The sequence below is a fragment of the Tursiops truncatus genome, chromosome X (assembly GCF_011762595.2).
Source record: "Tursiops truncatus isolate mTurTru1 chromosome X, mTurTru1.mat.Y, whole genome shotgun sequence".
Lineage (NCBI taxonomy): Eukaryota > Metazoa > Chordata > Mammalia > Artiodactyla > Delphinidae > Tursiops > Tursiops truncatus.
Window position 1 is genome coordinate 107,654,743 of NC_047055.1, and position 20,869 is coordinate 107,675,611.

Genomic DNA, 20,869 nt, shown 5'->3' on the forward strand with positions numbered 1-20,869 from the left:
TTTCATATAATTTTCAAACATTATGAAATTTTTCATATACTATAAAAAGTTATTGTTTTGATTTTTTCAATAATGTAAAAACATAAAAACCATTCTTAGCTTGCAAGCCATACAAAAACAAGCCACAAGCTGCATTTGGCCCACAGACTGACCCCTGTTTTAGACAAAGAAATCGCATGAATTTAGGCCAGGCTCCCCAGAAGCAGATCTGAAGAATCAGTGTACAACTAATTTATTAAGGAAGTCCTGCCATGGGAAACCAGTCAAGGAGAGGAGGAAGCAGAGAACAGGGAAGGAAGAGAAATTGTAAGTCAGCTGTCAAGATGGCCCCCAATGGTTCCCACCTCCTGGTATTCACACCCTTGTGTAGTCCTCTCCCACAATGTACCAGGGCTGGCCTCTGCAATGGAACATGACAGAGATGACGGTATGCCATTTTCAAAATTAAGTTATAAAAGACTGCTGATTTTGTCTTGGGCTCTCTCTCTGTCTCTGTCTCTGTCTCTCTCTCAGTAGCATTGGAAAAATGCAGCTGCCATGTCTTGAACACATTCAAGCAGCCCTGTGTAAAGGTCCACATGGCAAGAAATTGAGGTCTCCAGCCAACAGCCATATGAGTGAGCTGGGAAGCAGATTCCCCAGCTTCAGATGACTCTCAACTCCAACTTTATGAGAGACCCTGAGCCAGAACGACCCAGCTAAGCCACTCCCAGATCCCTGACCCTCAGAAACTGTGTGTTAAAACATTTTTGCTGTTTTCAGATGCTAAGTTCTGTGGTAATTCGTCACACAGTAATCAGAATTCCAAAGCCATGCAAGGAGGTAGTCTCTGGTACCTCAAGGGGCTTCTGGAGTTTAAGTTCTTCCTCAGAGTTGCCTTGACCAGAGAGACAAGGGAGCTGGAGCTTTGAAACTCTACCGCCCATCAGGTAAGAGCCACCCCAGGGGAATATAAACTCCCAGGCACCTCCACCTCTCTGCATGCGAGGGACAAAAGTGGGGGCAGTCCACAGAGAATAAGCCACAGGTGCTGTTTTCGTAGCTGAACGTTTAAAAGGTTTCTCTGGATCTGGATACAGCACTGACATTATCCATTAAAGCCCATTTTTTTGGATACAATTGACATATAACATTGTGTAAGTTTAAGGTGTACAGCGTGTTGACCTGACACATTTACACATTACAATGTGATTACCACCAGAGCATTAGCTCATACATCTCTCACATCACATAATTAGCATTTCTTTTTGTGGTGGGAATGATTAAGATCTAGTCTCTTAGCAACTTTGAAGTTTATAATACAGTATTGTTGTCTATAATTACTATGCTGTGCATTAGATCTCCAGGACTTATTTATCCACTAGTTGCAAGTTTTTACTCTTAAACAACATGTGCCCAATTCCCCCACCCCCTCAGCCCCTGGTAACCGGCATTCTACTCTCTGTTTTTATGAGGTTGGCTTTTCTAAATTCTATGTATAAGTGAGATCATACAGTATTTATCTCTTTCTTGTTTGACTTATCTCATTTAGCACAATGCACTACTGGCCATTTTTATGAGTTTTTCAAATGTACAGATACATCTTTAAAGCTAAATTTGAGTGTACAGGTTTGCAACATGTTGTAAATGAAATTAACTTACCAACAAGGCTCAGCATTCCAATTTCACATTCCCTACGTGTCCCAAAGACAAGCTGAACATTAAGAATTCTCACCAGAAAAATTAGGTATTGATGCCTTTAGATAATCTAGCATGAAGACAATCAATAAAATCACTCTGTCAGTTACAGATGTTAAATGATGAAAGACAGTATAAAGCTCTTTACTTGGCCACAGATATCAACTTTACCAGGTACAGCGTTCTAGCCTCTGAATTCCTACATACACTTAGGACAGTATTATATAAGTTTATAATAAATCCTTCAATAAATAACAAACTAAGGACCTGTTCCCTAACCAATATTAAAATTTTAAATCAACCCTGGCATTTTTTTTAAAGAAAAACTGAAATAGTGACCCCCTCTAAATCTTAAATATCCTTCCTCATCTCTACAAATTATCCCGCTTTGCTTCTCATTTATAAGGAACTCAAACTGGACCACAGAGCTCGGCACAACTGTAATCTTGCCAAGCACTGATCATATCCGGTCCTGACTGTGTTAAGCTGTCACAAGGGCAAAATGAAAATAGATGGACTTAGCAGGGCTGGACAGCAGAGCCACAGAGCTGTCAGGACACGGCTCTGGTAGGTCAAAGCTTAGGTGCCTAGGAGTCTGCAAAATACAAAGGGATGCTGAAGCACAGGGAGGGCGCCAGTTCACAGAGACCCCTTTGAGATCTTTCTCCATCTGCAAGCACCACACGCGCGCGCGCGCGCACACGCACGCACACACACACACACACACACACACACACACACACACACACACTGTGCCGGTCATTTTCATTTTCTATTTACCCTCAGATCCATATCTTGTTCTTGCCCTGCTGTGCTCCATATCACAGAGAGGCTGACCCCTGCAGGCCGATATCTGCAGTCAACTGGCTTCCGGCTTGTTTCAGCCAATGGGAGGCACAGTCAGAAGACTGGAGGGTAGGAAACAGGGGGAAGCCAACGATCTTCTCCCTAACTCTCTCTTTGCTGCAAGGCAGCAACTGTGTCTTTATGGCTCCAGCTCCAGTGGAAAGCCCGTGTCCCCTAGCTCCTACCAGGGGCCCTCAGTTTCTGTGCTCTGATAACACTCCTGACTCCTGCGGCCCTTCAGCCAAGGGGTGAGAGCAGCTTCCTCATGTTGTTAATTTTTGTGTCGCCTCACAATCCCCTATTTGGCGTCTCAGCTCTTCCACCTCCTGTGTAACCAATTCCCTGTGTTGATTTTCCTCTACTTGAAATACTTGAAGTGGTTTCTGTTTTCCTGACTGTACCCTCATCCACATACCGGACATGTCTGGACTCAAATGTGAATTTCAACACTGGTATGTGGGTTTCAACAAGCAAACTATTCTTATGAATTCAATATATATCAAACAAGGAAGCAACAAGCTGTTTTTGAGCTCCAACTATGTATGTGCCGGCCATTGTGCTCGACACAACAGCTGGGACAGAGACTTTGAGGATTGCAGCCATTACCCAAAAAGCTTTTGAGAACAACTCACTTGCCATTTCTGGGTGAGGTCTCCAAGGTCTCCTTCCTGGAGGCTGCAGCTTTCCTGAGCTTTGTTCTCACATCAGTATTCGCCTAAGCTCTTATTCCTATACCAAACCACTTTATTCCCAAATTATCTAGAATGGCTCTGTTTTACTGACCAATTCCAGATTAATACACCATATAAGTGTATTTTAAGTATGCTGTGTTAAAACCTAGCCAAATAGTCTGCCATGTGAAATCTGAGTTGTCTTTATTTGATGTTCCTTCTTCCCTCAAAGTAACTAACATTATTGAAGCTTATACTGTAAATTGTCCAGCTCAACATCATTCCAACCCTTTCTTGTCTCCTTTTACTATAAAGTCAGGACTGCTGAAAGCTCACCTTCTCAGACTCCCTCACATCTAGGGGTGACCATGTGACTCAGTTCTGTCCAATCAAACACAAGTAAAAGTCAACTGGTGCTCCTTTCCCTCTCCCTTCTTCCTCTCGTCTGGATCTCCCTCAGTGCTCAAAGTGAGACAGCCATTGGTTATGATGGTACAGCAGGGAGAGAAGAATTTTATTCTTTGATGGTGTCCTCAAGCTGCTTTCTCCCAGACTTTTGAAGCATTAGACAAATAATCCCAGTAATTTTTTAAAACACTGATTTGTCAGCCTTTCTGGGATTTTTCTGCCAAATGCAATCCCTAACTGATACAATTATGTATAAAGAAGAAACTGTGCTATTTTTTAAAAATCAGATTCACTTAAATTTACTGAGTCTCAAAATACACTCCCTGCTGGGTAAAAGCCGTGTGTGTCTTCTAATTTCTCCACTGTAATCATTATTTAGAACAATGCGTCTTTCACAAGCATGAAAATAACTTTCTTTGCAGTTGGAGTTTACTTTACAAAACAGACATGTTGCTAGTAAAGTCAACTGAAAAGTTAATTATATTTTACACCAGAAAAAGTTACTATTTAAATTAAGCTGTTGGTGAGTATTTTTATAATGGAAACACTATTTTAATTTATCTTAAATCCAAATGTTCAAATATCAGCTTAGCTTTACCCAAGACCTGAATATATGACTCTATCTTACAGGTTTTCTTATTGAGCTAAGAATTAAATAGACAGAAGTTTTCTTCATAAAGGAATATCACACAGGTAAGTACACGTGGAGGTGTCCACAGTCTATAGCAGTATAGATTTTCCCACCTGAGAGGCTTCTCCAGCTAAGAAGCAGATGCCACATACTGCTGGATGCCCCCAACTGGCATTGGGGAGCAGCAATTTCTCCTGCCCCTTTGGTTTTGCCATTGCAGTAAGTTGTAGCCCACAGAGGCTAGGGAGAGTGCAGACAGGGATGGTGCTGTTGGTGTCTCATTCTTTGATCCTCCGTCTCCCACTTCCTGGGCATTCGTTTCTCTTCTTGATAAGCCAGCAACCTACTCTTTGATAGCATCTTTCATATGGAAGACTGCCCAAATGATATGTCCTTCTTCACTAACAGGAAGCTCTTCTCCACCAAGCGTTACAGGAAACGAGAAGAAAAGGAAAAATTACACCAAAAGTACACAGTGATTTCCCCTAATACAAGACTCTGGTCCAGTGCCTATTATTTCATACTTGGACCACTGCCAAATTTTTTAGCTCATCTTCTTAAATTCAGACTCTTCCATTCCTTATTTCAGCCATTGTAGTCTCAAAGGATTCTTCTCGAAAATGGTACATTCATCAAGATCTGTTTGTTCAAAAGTTTTCTGTAGCTCCCTGTGATCTACCACACCAAACTTCAACTCTTCTATTTGGTTTTCAAAGCTCTTAACAGCATTCCTCCTTCTAACTGAACCACATTTATTTCCCAATCCGGCCAAAATATACACTTGTCTCTCTTGGATCATTTTGTATGCTTTGGGTTGCTGTTTTTTTTTTTTTGGCTGCGCTAGGTCTTAGTTGCGGCACGTGGGATCTTCGTTGCTGTGTGCAGGATCTTCGTTGCGGCATGCAGGATCTTTTAGTTGTGGCATGCAGAATCTTTAGTTGCAGCACGCGGGATCTTTAGTTGTGACATGCGAACTCTTAGTCGCGGCACGTGGGATCTAGTTCCCTGACCAGGGATCGAACTCGGGCCCCCTGCATTGGGAATGCAGAGACTTAGCCACTGGACCACCATGGAAGTCCCTGGGTTGTAAATTTTAAAAAAAGGAAATCCACACAGTTCCATTGGCTCTATTAATTAAACAAGTCTGAAGTGACAGAAATCATAGGATTGACTAATTCAGTGTCTTCACAACATCATCAAGTACCCTGGTTTCTTCCTCTCCTCTCTAACATCCCAGGCCCATCAGCCCACCCTCAGCAGGGAGCCATCCTCAGGATCACACTCCTGTGCTCAAGGCATCACATGCAACAATGTCCAATGCAAGAAGAGAAGGCATTTCTGCCTCTTGTTCTCTTTTCAACAATAAGAAGAGCTTTTCCAGGGACTCCCCTGGTGGTGTAGTGGATAGGACTCCAGGCTCCCAATGCAGGGGCCCTGGGTTCGATCCCTGGTTGGGGAACTAGATCCCACATACATGCCGCAACTGGGAGTTCACATGCTGCAACTAAGGAGCCAGTGAGCCACAACTAAGGAGCCCATGTGCTGCAGTAAGGAGCCTGCCTGCCACAACTAAGATCCAGCACAAACAAATAAATAAATATTAAAAAAAAGAAGAAGAAGAGCTTTCTCAGAAGTCCCCACAATGTCCCCTCATGACCCCCTGGCTACTGTATCATGTGTCCATGCCCAAACTTGGCAGGAGGAGAGGGACCACCATGGCTGTATAAGGGAGGGTAGAAAAAAACTGCACTCTTCCAGCCAGGAAGAAGAGGGAATGACTGTAGGGTAGGCAACCACAACACTTACAATACCCCAGTTCGTTTTTATCCCTACGGATTGCCCTCATTCCAATGTTTGTGCCTTTGTTCTTGCTTTCAACATCCTAAGCACTGCCTCCTCCTTTTCACCGTACAAATGCTTCCCATTCCTGAAGATCATGGAAATGTAAGAAAGAGAGATTGACCCTGAGAGATCAAACAGCCAAGGTAACATAGCCAGGAAGAAGCCAAGCTGGGGTTAAAACCCAGAACTTTCTAACCCAAAATCACGTGTGCCCCTTGCACCCTCTAAGACCCATCTTCTCTGTAAAATCTCCAGTTGCCATATCATTTTCCCAATTTTGACTCGACCCCATGCAATTAACTTCCTTCTCCCCCAAATTCCCATGATAATAAGCAAAGAAATATATAAAATGGGAAAATCTATAGCAACCCTAGGAGACATGGAAGGGTAGCATATTGCGTAGATGGGACTGGATTAAGTAAAGGATTTACCAGAAGGCTAACCCCTGGGGAATAATGGATAGAATTTCACAGAAGCTCTAAATAGGAACAGGTAGGCAGTGGGCCAAATGGGAAAGAAAAAACGCAAACATTTCTAGAAGTATACAAGTACTTATTTATGGGGCAGAGAGAGACCAGTGGACATCACTGCCAGCTAGGCTCAACTTGGTGAAACAAAGGGGCTAAGAAAAGCAAAGGCACTGCCCTCGAAGACTGTTAACAAGGACAAGCGTGGTTTTGGAAGAAGTGGGGCAGGACTCACCATTCGTTACAACAAACATGAAGGAGAAAATACTTAGCCCAGCAGTTCACTTCCCTGCCCCATGTCTGTCTCCTTTATAAAACACTCTTTCTATTCCTTTCAGTCAAGTGAAACCACTATTTATCAAAGTAAAACAATACAAAACACAATCTTTTCCTTGTATCTTGGATTAAACTATTTAAACTGGGACCCGAACAGTCTCTGACATGTCAATCCCAGGAATGGTTAAGCATAAATATCAGGAAGAACAAATAGAAAACACTTACTGAATGGAGAGAGCGAGCGAGCCAGCAGTTCAACTTATAAAGACCCTCTAAGGATTCAGAACAAAAAAGTTTTAAGGGACTTCTTTTTAAAAGTAAAGTAGAACAATATAAAAATCTGTCATTTGGATTTAGAATAAAATTTGAAATGACATTTTATTTCTAAAAACAGAACCACCCTAAGGTCAGGAAAGACTGCTTTCAGATAAAAAATATACTGGAGCTAGACAGTCTACTGCAGAAAACTAAACTAGAGAATTAGAATGAGTTTGATAAATTTTCCTCAAACTCAGAAGAAATGGATAAAAAGATAAATGCCATGGGAAAATGCAGGGGACATGGAGGATGAATCTAGGAAACTACACATCTGAACTATAAACCAGATGTCATTTGGCCCCCTTGCTCCTTGGGCATCTGGGTGTAATTAGCTTGGGCCCTGCTATTTCCATGACCCATGAAAGGCCAGTGCAATCCCCTCAATTTCTATTCATTAGGAGTTTAAGCTCGCAGTGCCCTTCTGGCCCAGTTTCCATATTTTGTCTCATTTCTTGCCACATCAAACTGGACAGGATTCAACCCCTTTACCAGGTCCACCAGAAGTCCACTCAGTAATATATTAGGATATTTGAAACTTATCATATGCCTTTTCAATGTCTTCCTCCCCTTTTTCCTTCTCCCATCTCTGTTCCTCATCCCTATCCTTCAAAATTGCACTCATTCATTCATTCATTCAGTAAGTAAGTAACCACTATGCTGGCAAAACAACAGTGACTCAGACAGGCAAGTCCCTGCCCTCATGGAACTTACATTCTAGTGGAGGATACAGAAGACAATTAACAAATAGATAATGTCAGATGATATATTAGTTGTCCAGGGCTGCCGGAACAAACTGGCACAAACTGGGTAGCTTAAAACAACAGAAATTTATTCTCTCACTGTTCTGGAGGCTAGACGCCTGAAATTAAGATGTCAGCAAGGCCGTGTTTCCTCTAAAGGCTCTAAGGAAGAATCCTTCCTTGCTGCTTCTATCTTTCGGTAGTGGCCAGCAATCCTTGGCATTCTTTGCATGGTGGCACTCCATCTTCACAAGGCCTTCTTTCCCTGTATGTCTCCCCTGTGTCTCTGTATCACTCTCTCTTAATAAGGACACCAGTCGTTGGATTTAGGGCCTCTCCTAATCCAGTACAACCTCATCTTAATTTGATTATGTCTGCAAAGGTCTTATTTCCAAATAAGGTCATATTCATAAGTACCAGACGTGAGGACTTTGTTATGGGGTGAATTGTGTCCCCCCCAAAAATTCATATGTTGAAGTCCTAACCCCCAGTACCTCAAAATGTGACTATATTTGGATATAGGACCTTTAAAGAGGTAATTAAGGTTAAATGAGGTCACTGGGGTGGACCCTGATCCAGTAGGACTGTTGTCCTCATAAGAAGAGGAGATGAGGACCCAGACACATGCAGAGGGAAGACCGTGTGAAGAAAGAGCCAAGGAGAGAGTCATCAAAAGAAACCAACCCTGCCAACACCTTGATCTTTGACTTCTATCCTCCAGAACTGTGAAGAAATAAATTTATGTTGTTTAAACCATCCAGTCAGAGGCATTTGTTACGGTAGCCCTAGCAAACTAACACAGATTTCAATATATCCTTCCAGGGGATACAATTCAACCAACAATTCAATAGGTAGTGATAAATGCTACAAAGACCAATAAAATAAAAAAGGAAGATAGTGAGAGGGAAGGGGTGGGCAAAGGAATTCAGTTCTCCCCATCTCTAATCCCAAACTGGCTTACCCAAAAACTACCGAGGTGCAGCAGAACAAAGAGCTCTTTATATAACTGGATCTACTTTCCTTGGAAGGTAATTGGAGGAAAAAATAGCAAAGAGTTCTGTTAAATGACACAGACAATTATTGAGCACTTATTGTCAGGCAGTATGCCAAACTTTAACTGCATGTTCTCATTTAATCCTTATAACAACCCTATGTATTGAGTACTATTATTTTCTCCATTTTACAGATGAGAAAACAGAGAGTTAAGAGGGCCAGGTGACTTACCCAAGTCCAAATACCTAGAACCTAGACCCTCTAACCCCAAAGTCCCCCCTCTCAACCACTATGACATACCACCTCCTCTTTATGTATAGGTTATAAGTGAGAACTTGTTATACAGAACTGCTCTTTAGGATCAAGAATTTCTTTCAAATGTTAAGAGTACTGTGTAACTGCATATCAGATATATGTACGACTCACCACAGCTCTCCCTGTTTTCTGTTTTCAAATATGAAAGGAATTAATGGAAACACTTAAGTGTCCTTTCTTATTACAAATCAATTTCTTTTAGCCATGGAGAAAGACCCAAGGATCCATGTGTCCTCAAAGTCAGGGCTTCTCCAAAGCCAAGTTCTTTTTCAGATACTTGCCCTCCTGTGACAAGGTGACCCCAGACACAAGTCCTCACCACACTCTAAATTCACTGAGGAGCTACTGCTGGAGGTAGATACCTTCAAAGTAAAGATTTCAATAATCAATTCCATGTTCCCCAAAACACACTTATTAAACAGCTTAGACTGAAACAGAGACCCTAAAAATGCTGCTCGCCTAGGGAATTCTTCAGCTGATTGCATTACTGTGCTACTGAGGAGGGTGAAAGCAGACCAGGGAACACTAAAGTCCCTGGTGTAGCACATGCTCTTCAGGAAACACAAAGCTAGGTCTTCTAAGGAAGACAGTCACTCCCAAAACAAGACAAAATAGAAATCCTGTAACAAAGACCTGCAAAATGGTCCCACCGCCATGAAAAATAAGAGTCATAATTAAAACAAAGGGAAAGGAAAATCCAGGCAGAGAACCTCATGCTGAGAGGTGATAGAGCACCAGTCAGTTTCAAACTGGAGACTGGGAAGAGTGACATCTATTCCCAACCCTTCCCACTGAGTAACATTTATAGCTATGACTTTCTTGCGTTTGTAGCATGCCTTTATAGATGTCTTAAGAATATCTCCAATATAGAAAAGGGCCTGTTGTTTTGGCTTCTTTACCACTAAGCTATTGATACTTTAGGGGAGTAACTGAACTTATCAGTACTAACTCGTTTTCTCCGTGAACTGGTATCCCCCAAAGATAAGTGCGTTTTCAGGGCATACACAAAAGTAACTGTAAATCCAGTGCCTAAATGGCATCTGTAGTTCATCAGCCATTGAGGGAGAAGGAGGCAGCCTAGCTGTAAAGCATCTCCTCTGGCTTACATTTGTCCTTGCCTCATCTTATAGACACGCATGCACATCTTGCGATTTGGCATTTTTTAAGAACGAGGACAAAAAAGGGGGGTGCATTTTTGCAAACTAACAAGTGATCTTTCACCAAGAGAACTGCCATGATCGGTTTGCCTGCAGTGGAAAGTTGCTTTCATCCCACACAGTCCAGCTGTTATTCTCAGGTTGCTGAAATAATGAGCAACATTAAATAACAGAGTCGAAATCAGCCACCAACACTCACAACCCCGTTTGGTCCAGTGCAAATTAGAGCGTCATACAGAATGGCGGTGTTCCTTTCGGCCAGCGCCCCCATCCCTAGCACCCACAGTATCCCCCTTTAAGCACTATCAGGTTATTAGGGCAGCTGGGAGAGCATGGGTCAGTGTTCCCCCAGCACTTCCTGCCAGGAGAGGAAAATTAGTCTTAGTCTTACAATTGTGTGATGTTTTTCTTCATGCCTCAGCTGCAAAGTGGCCAGTATCTGAGTTAGTGAAACAGCACTTCTTTCAGACTGCACCTTTCATCCAGACCAGTGTTAAGAGTCCCAGCCTCCTTCCAGCCACGTGACCAGTCTTCTTGTCACAGTGAGTTCACTACCATCATTCAGCAACTATATCTTAAGTGCCTATTATGTGGCAAGCCCTGTGCTATAGGTTAGGGCTAAGCATGTTACCATCATCCCTAACCATATGGTCCCTGATCCTCAGAGAGCTGACCTTTCAGAAGGAGAGATGGCCAGTCAGACAATCAACTACAACAACATGGACTGTGTGGTAAACAAAATGAGGGTGGCCGTGGAAGCACATACCCAGGGCAGCTCACTTCTTCTACCTAACTGGAGAGGAGGCTTCTCAGACAAAGTGCACCTAAATTGAGACCCGAAGGATGAGTAGGAATCATCAGAGGAACACGCCTCCTGCCTGGCTGGAGGTGTGTTCCAGGCAAAGGTAACAACATACATGAAAGTTCAAAGGAGAAGGAGTACAAGTAGGTTGCTGTCATTAAAAGAAGTTCGCTGTGTCTGAAGCCTGGAGTTCAAGGAGCCATGGCTCACTATGCTTCCTTGGACAGCTCATTCTCCTACGCTGTATAGCACCTGCTTCCTCCAACTGAACAGTGTCCCCTAATCCAACATTCATCACCTCCTTAACTCTCACAACATGATACCACCTACTATTTTATAGACGAAATAGAGGCCACTAGACAGAACTCCCTCAACTTTCTGCTACCAAACGCAGAAGCCTACATACATCTGTGTCCATCCTGAGTGCTTTCCCCAACCTGACCCTTTACAGTACATTTGAGGCCAATTCCTTGATGCTTTGGATCCCATTTTCCTCCGGCCCTCTGTAGAAACCTACTTTTTCATTATTTCTTCTTTCTCTTATATATTCAGGCTCCTTCCTCAAATAGACCATATCCATAAGTTTTTAAACATGCTCAAGTTTCTCCCATTTAAAAAAATATTTCCTTCTATGCCATATTCTCCAAGTAAATAGTGACCTATCTCCATCTCCTGCTTCTTAGCAAAAGTTCTCCCAAGAGTTGTCTATACTTATGATCTCCATCTCTTCACCTCCTAGCTATTCTCCAATTCATTCTAACCTGGTTACCACATCTCCACTCCACTATGTGGCTCATATTAAAGTCACCAATGACGTCCATGTTGCTAAACCCAAAAAGGACATTTTTCAGACTTCATCTTCTTTGAATCTCAAGAACATTTGACACTGTGATCCAATCAGTCTTTTAAATACTCCTCGTCCTCGGCTTCCACAACACACTCCTTTCTCCTGTTTTCATCTTACATTTCCGTTCATTCCTTCTAAGTCTCATTTTCATACTTTATCCTCTACCGAGCCATTCAATGTCTGAGTTTTTCAAGACATAATTCGGGGCCCTCTTTTCTTCCCAGTACTCTCTACGTAAAATCATAACCATGACTTTGATTATCATCTTTATGCAGCTAATTCATAAATTTATATCTCTAGCAGGTTCCATAACTACATATACACACATCTGCCTACTTGACATTTCACTTAGCTGTCTCAAATGCACCTGAAACTCTAAATGTCCAAACTCAAACTCACAGCCTCCCGTGCCCTTCCTTCTGCACACAGACAGACACTCAAACATGGTCCTCTTCAGGCATTTCCTACCTCAACAAATGGTACCACCATCTATTTTCTAAAACCAGAATTACAGGAATCATCTTTTGCATTTTCCCTTCATTCCCTGCTTCCAGATTATTACTGAATCCAATTAATTTTGCCTCCAACACGTCTCTTGAAACCATACCCTTCTCAACATTTCGGCTGCTTCCTTCCTAATTCACACTATCGCCATCTGTTACCTAAACTATTACAGTGATCTACACACTAACCTCACTTACCTTGCGCTGCAGACTGATCTTTTCAAAACTCAAATCAGGACTTCCAGTGCCAGCCAAGTTGAAGTAGGCCCACTGTAGTCTCTCTCTCCCAATGATTATAACTAAATACTTGTAACACAGTGATTATAACTAAATTCTCTGGATACAAAAGGCAACTTCCTGAGGACTCTGCAAAGTAAACAAGAGCAAGGAAATTTGGGAGAGAAGTCAAAATTTGAAAAAGCAATCCATATGATAGTGAGTTCCCACATATTTTTCCTCCTACCTCCCCCAGCTTTGACACCAATTACAAAATTATGCAGTGTATCCAAGCAGCAAGACCTCTGGGAGAAACCCTATATTCCTGACCAGAGGACCAGGAAAGGCGGTGCTTGCAAGTGGAAGAGTATAGGAGAATTCCTACATAGTTTTCTTTTTTCTCTCCTTGCCTTCCTCTGTGAAGGATCTCACTCATGGAACCACATATTGGCATCACAGACAGGCAAAACTCCAAGAGAAAGTCTGTCTTTCTAGACAGAGGAATTTTAAAAGAAGCCTGTGGTGTAAATACTGTGAAAAAAATCCTTGGTTTTTCCTCTCTCTCTCGCTCTCTCTTCTCACCACTTTGTCCCAAAGGCAGTTGCAATCACACAGAAATGCATGGCAGCAGCACAGGAAATTAAAACTTCCGAAGAAATGCTGCCTTTCTGGCCAACTGACCAGAAAAGAGGGGCATCTGAAGTCCACAGAGTATGGGAAGAATCCTGGAAAGGAAAGAGCTGGAGAAGGGAATCCCTTAAGTCTGTGTATAAACCCCTCAGCTGTGTATGTGTGGGACATACCCAAAGCAGCTAGGATCTAAAGGACTTGAACAACATTATCAATCAACTTGACCTAATTGACTTATATAAAACACTCCACCAAAAACCAGCAGATAGTACTATACACCTATTATAATGGTTAAAACCAAAAGCTCCTTGACATTGGTCTTGGCAATGATTTTTTGGATATGACACCAAAGTACAAGCCACAAAAGCAAAAACAAACAAGTAGGATTACATCAAACTAAAAAGCTTCTGCAAAGCTAAAGAAACAATTGACACAAAAAAGAGGCAACCTATGGAATGGGAGAAGATATTTCCAAACCACGTATCAGATAAGAGTTTAATATCCAAAATTTACACGGAACTCATGCAACTCAGGAGCAGAAGACATAATCCAATTAAAAAATGGGCAGAGGACCTGAATAGACATTTTTTTCCCAAAGATATACAAATGGCCAACAGGAACATGAAAAGATGCTCAATATCACTAATCATCAGGGGAATGCAAATCAAAACCACAATGAGATATTTCCTCACACCTATGTGGATGTCTATTATCAAAAAGACATGGTGTAACAAATGTTGGTGAGGATATGCAGAAAAGGGAACCCTTGTGCACTGTTGGTGGGGATGTAAATTGGTGCAGCCACTATGGAAAACAGTATGGAGGTTCCTCAAAAAACTAAAAATAGAACTATCACATGATCCAACAATACCACTTCTGGGTATATATCTGAAGGAAATGAAATCACTATCTGAAGAGATAGCTGCACTCCAATGTTCACTACAGCATTATTCACGGTAGTCAAGACACAGAAACAATCTAAGTGACCACGGACAGACGAGTGGATAAAGAAAATGTGATATACATACACATACACACACACACACACACACACACACACACACACACACAATGGAGTATTATGCAGCCATAAAAAGAAGGAAATTCTGCCATGTGTGACAACATGGATGGACCTTGAGGGCATTATACTAAGTGAAATAAGTCAGAGAAAGACAAACACTGTATGATTTCACTTATATGTGGAATCTAAAAAAAGCCAAACTCATAAAAGCAGAGAGTAGAATGGTGGTTGCCAGGGGCTGGAGGGTGGGGGAAATGGGCAGATGTTAAAGGGTACAGACTTGCAACCAGTAGATAAATAACTCCTGGAGATCTAATTCACAGCACAGTGATTATAGACAACAATATTGTATTATACACTTCAAAGTTGCTAAGAAAATAGATATTAATTGTTCCCACATAAAAAAGAACTGATAATTTTGTGATGTGACAGAGGTATTAGCCAATGCTACAGTGGTAATCACACTGCAATATATAAATGTGTCAAATCAATACAGTGGGGAGATGTTGGTCGAAGGGTACAAACTTACAGTTAAAAGATTAATAAGTTCCAGGGATCTGGAACAAATTGTATGGTGACTATTGTTAACAACACTGTATTATATACTTGAAAGTTGCTAGTAGATCTTAAATATTCTTACTACAAAAAAACTGTAGTTATGTCAGGTGATGGATGTGTCAACTAACCTTATTTTGGTAATCATTTTACAATATATATGTATATCAAGTCATCACGTTGTACACCTTAAATGTATAGAATGCTATATGTTAGCTCTATCTCAGTAAAGCTGGGGGGTGGAGAATGGCTAAAGCAAAAAAACTGACAATACCAAGTGCTGATGAGCATGCAAGGCAACTGCAACTTATATACTGCTGGTGGGAATGCAATACAGTACCACCACTCTGGAATGGCAGCTTCATGTAAACATACACTTACCATAATTTCTCTAGTTTAAGAGCAGGAGTACGGCTGAATGAGTCTTAGAAAAAGACATGACATGTAGGGTCAAAGAGCCTAGAAGGTTTAAGGTGTTTATGGATGTTTTGAAGCATCTGAGTAGAGATGAACAAGAAGACAAGTGTAAAGAGAAGAAAATAAAAGACCAGGTTAAGAGCATCTTCCACACATGTAAGGAAAGTGAAGAAATTTACAGTTAAAGAGGTGATGTCTCAGGGATCAAAATCAAGATCTTTGAGTTGCAGCCATAAAAAGAAACGAAATTGAGTTATTTGTAGTGAGGTGGACCTAGAGTGTGTCATACAGAGTGAAGTAAGTCAGAAAGGGAAAAACAAATACCGTACGCTAACACAGATATATGGAATCTAAATTAAAAAAATGGTTCTGATGAACCTAGGGGCAGGACAGGAATAACGACACAGACGTAGAGAATGGCCTTGAGGACACAGGCAGGGGGAAGGGGAAGCTGGGACGAAGGGAGAGAGTGGCATTGACATAATGACACTACCAAATGTAAAATAGCTAGCTAGTGGGAAGCAGCCGCATCGCACAGGGAGATAAGGTCGGTGCTTTGTGACCACCTAGAAGGGTGGGATAGGGAGGGTGGGAGGGAGGGAGACGCAAGAGGGAAGAGATATGGGAACATATGTATATGTATAACTGATTCACTTTGTTATAAAGCAGAAACTAACACACCATTGTAAAGCAATTATACTCCAATAAAGATGAAAAAAAAAAAAAAGATCTTTGAGTTGACTAAGTCTTAAGATGATAAGATCCAAGGTGTATCGGGGCTTTGGTCTCAATGCCCAAACAGATATGTGTTCTTCTATAAGTTGTGAAAGCTCAGAGTTGCCTAGCTGGACATTTTCTTAGCAGAACTGATGTGACTAGTTCCTGCATATAGTTATAAATTGTCATTTCTTTGGCAGTCTTTATCCCATTTATTTCCTACCCTAATTTCCATTTTGTGTATGGAAGTGAACCTAAATATTTCTCACAGACTCATCAAATACATAGCATCTTCAATATATTATATGTATTTTATTTATAAATAATATAAATATACAACTGAAAAATGTCACACACATCATGACTTTCCCAAAAATAGAAGTTATTTTCTCAAGAGATATACATTATAAAAACAACATCTTAAAGTAATTTTATGTCATTTCTTAATGGTACCAAAATCCTGTTTCTCTCCCAAAAATATTATGCTGTAACAGTTCTAAGAAAAATGATGTGATTGAATATGCTTCATCTTCTTAAATCTTAGTTTAACACCCTCTAATGTAGCAATTTTAAGTTCTAATTCTAAGTTCAGCTTAATAACTGCCATGACTAAAGAAGACATATCACAAAAATATGTACTTACAAATGAAAGAAATGCATCATTGCCCATGCTAACCAAATCATGATACTTGCTTTTGGTTCCCAGTAACCAATTATACACAATGGGTTCGGGGGCAGGCAGGGCAGTTAATTTCCACCCTCCTTAACACTAATCCGTTATTCTTACAAACTAATCAGAATGTGCCAAATTTTTATATCTTTGACAAACTGTCTCAACTCCCACCAAGATTCTTTTTTGACAAAATTTAAAGGTATTAGAAACTTCTGTTCCCAACATGTGCATGCGTGCGTGTGTGAGTGATACTTATATGTGACACTGGTTTTCAATGACAAAAATCTCAAAAGGAAGGAAACATTCCCAAACATCTATTTCCAAAATGCACTCTCCATTACACAAGTTTGTTTTGAAAAGCAATTACTTTCTCGCATAGTGTTAAAACATCAACTTTATATTGAAGATACAGATTGTGTGCCTGCCTGTGGGTGAATAAATACAAGTAAGCCTTCTACTGTCAGATATGACTAGGCATCATTGCTCATACCCGACAATGAGGCTAAGGAAGAATTCACACAAGGAACAGAAGAGTCAGCTCTGCCGTTTTCTGATGGTTTGCTTGTACTTGCATTCTGAGTACTCTCTTAATCCTCAGTTTCTTGGCAGAATTCCTTTTAATCCATTTGATCCATTTGGAGACCAATAGATCAATTAATATATAATATACTTAACATATACCATAAATGCACTAATCAGGGCACAAAGCAACTGAAATACACAAAAGACTGAAATACGTGAGTGAGTCATCATCAAGCCTCCCGAATTCCCTTTGACCAAAGAGAACCCATAATCATCTCATATATGAAATGAATAGATGCATCTATATCAGCTTGTTTATTACATAATAAGAAAGCCTAATTTCTTTCTTATTTTTATATAAAAACAAATAGAAATAGAAACTAAATTTTTGCTCCACAAATGTTCCCTCTCTGGGGCACACATTCCACTATGGAGAGATTCATAAAATATAAAACAGCAAATCCATTTAAAGAAACTTTTTACAACCAATAAAATGATATGATAGAATAATAATTAAATATGGGGAAAGAAAATATACCATTAGAGTGAAAAGCAGTTTACCAATAGTAATTTTCATATAGGTGGGACAAAGGAAATATGTTTATATATAGGTGAATACAGTCAAAGAAAAGTCACTACAAGCATACACACCAAACTGTTAGCAGCAATTATCTCTGGAGAGTAAGACTATGGGTAATTTCTACTTCCCTGCATGTTTTTCTTTTATATTTTCCAAAATGTCTTCAATCATTTTCTAATCAGAGGAAGACATGTTACTTTCTACCCCACTATTTCACAAGAAGTATGTGTTACCTTGTTATTTTGTAACAAGATTGTTATGAAACATGATGACTCTACAGTATCCATTCCATTCATTCATAAAAAGGTTGATAGTTCCCTGAGTACCAGGCACTGCTCCAGACCCCAGGGGACACAACAATGAGCAGAAACAGACTCTGTTCCTGCCCTCATGAGGGAGAGGCAGACAGTAATCAATAGATTAAAAACACAACACAAGTAAGAATTATGAATGGAGAGCATACAGTGCCATCAAAATCCAAAAAGGGAGACCTAACCTAGAATGGAGGAAAAACGATACTGCCAAGTATGTGGTGGATGTCTAGACCTCTTATTTAAAACCTTTTAAATGAAAATGCTGTAATTTTTCATTCAAAACCAAACTGTAATAATCTGTGGGTTATTTGTAGTTTTCTATTATTTATATCTCTGTTTCCTTCTATTAGGATGAATAGTAAACAGTTGCTTGAGCTTTTCAAAGTGTCAGAAAATGAGAAAACTGGGGAAAGAATACGTCGGCAAAATCAAAAGTATACTAAAACAATCTCTAAGCCCTCCACAAGGTGAAAATCAAAAGTAAACTTTTAATCTAACCATAAGAAATGATGAAAAGAGAGAAATTCTAACAGAAGTAGAATTTCTAGTGAGCCACTCCCTAGAGAGATGGGTCCCATTTACTGTGTTTCCTTGGTTACCACTAAAAACCGGTGAAAGACATTTGGGAACAGTCAGGTTTAATGGGAAAGATGTGACAAGATTGAACTCACCTCAGATAGAGTTAGACAGACACTGTCAATTTCATGGTCCTGCCCTTCCCGATCTATACATTTCACCAATGTGCAAATGACTCAAAAGAAAGATGCATACAAAGCTGGCTTCTATACTGCATTCCCCCAAATGCTAGACAAATATAAATTAATGAGATTACCACCTCATCTGGTTTTCTAATACTGCTCTCCTAAGGCATTTTGGAGGGTCAGTGATTTTTCAATTCCTTAAATCATTTCTGCCAACGCTGCTGCTTACGATAAGTTGCTAGAAGCCTAAGTCTGCCATGTTCCTTTCCTTGATGAAAACGCAAATCTTTCCAAACATTGATTTTATCATTGTAAAAGCAGAGTATACTGTCTGGCATTTCGTAAGGCTCTGAGTCACACTAGATAATGGGAATTTTAAAGAGAGACGCCACCACTTTGCCCATCGTTATCATTTCTTCTGAAGAAATGAAATGGTCCCGAACAGTGCACCAGATCACACCTGGGATACACCAAAGCTACTGGCCATTCTTTTAAGAAGAATTCATGATTAAGAGCCCATGTGACAGGCAGCACTGTGACACTGTAGACAATTGAGTTGTTGAATTTGGGGGCAGAACTGAATGTTGATTAGTGTCGGTTACCACACTGGGTGAAGGAAAGTGCTGCTAAGGTGTTCCTTTTCCTGCCTTTCCCAGAAAGATGAGCAAAAAGGCAGTGTGTCATAGTTAACGACTCTCTCAGCTCCGTTACTCCTGGTCTAGCATCTGAGAGAGGTAAATGATTTCACTGATTAGAAAATGAATCTTGAAAATGCAAGAGCTGCACAGAATACTGGCCCAGAATTGCATAGATATTTGAGTGAATGTGGAGAATGAATTCATTTAAAATTACTCCCCGTGAAAATGCACTATTAAAGATGTGTGTTTTGGTCCAACGACCATTACTGATAATATCATTAAGTACTCTTTCACGGTACTAAATTCAAGAATAGTTTAGATATTTAAATATGCACCTTTTTAAACATTAGAAATCTAGCTCAATTCACACCAACCCATAGGGATAGATATACCTTATTTCCACAAATGAGTCCTCTTTTTGGCTGAAGAAGTCATATCTTAATAGTACAACGAGGTTGAAGAGAAGCTGTAAGAGTGAAATGTTGATAGTGATGGTCATACTGACATTTCTATAATAGACTGAAAGTGAAAATATACGGAATGAGTTGCTTCCTGGGCATAAGGTAGACATTTTGAGAGGTACATTAACTTGTTCAGTCTACTAGTGTACCATTTAGTAAACTGTAACTCCAGGGTGTTAAATAGCATCATAATGGTCAGGAACAAAGGTAGGATTGCAAATGCATTATCTGCTGTGCGGACAGTAGTTCATTCACCCCATGAAATCTGGCCCAATGATTATTTAATCCAGTGCACTGAGGACTACTAATTTGGTACACAAAATTAGGCAGTATGTACTTCTGTCTTCGGTGCAGAGACAAATATTCCCTTTAATAGACATTTCTACATGTAATACGTAGGAAAGACATTAGACCACAAATGCTAAACAAGATATGGTTAGAACTAACGGGTTTGTTTCTAACCTATCTCTATCAATCATCCCCTTTGTCTTTTCTCCTTTGTGGAGGAAGCTACAAGAGTATTTCCTTAAGATTTTTTCCTCATTCCGTGAGGAACTAGCCCCAAAGGATGAAGCAGGTACAAACATCACGCAACAAACACGGTCACAAAGACAATTCAGTGGGATATCAGTAGCGGTTGTGCTACTTGCCTTAATTAAAGTTATTACATATCCACTGAGACAGATGCCATATGATAGCTATTTCATGGATTACCGATGAACATCAAATAATATAAAACAAAGATAAAATACAGCTCAGGTGAAGAAAAAAGAAGATAGAGTGGAGTAAGATTACAAATAAAAATACATTTGGGAGTAATGATGCCAAAGTTATATGGGTGGTCAAACACAGGGGTTCAGATAAGAAAACCAAGGCTAGCAATGGAGGTGTAGAGTCAGAATTCTAACACCAGACGGGGCCTCAGGGAGCC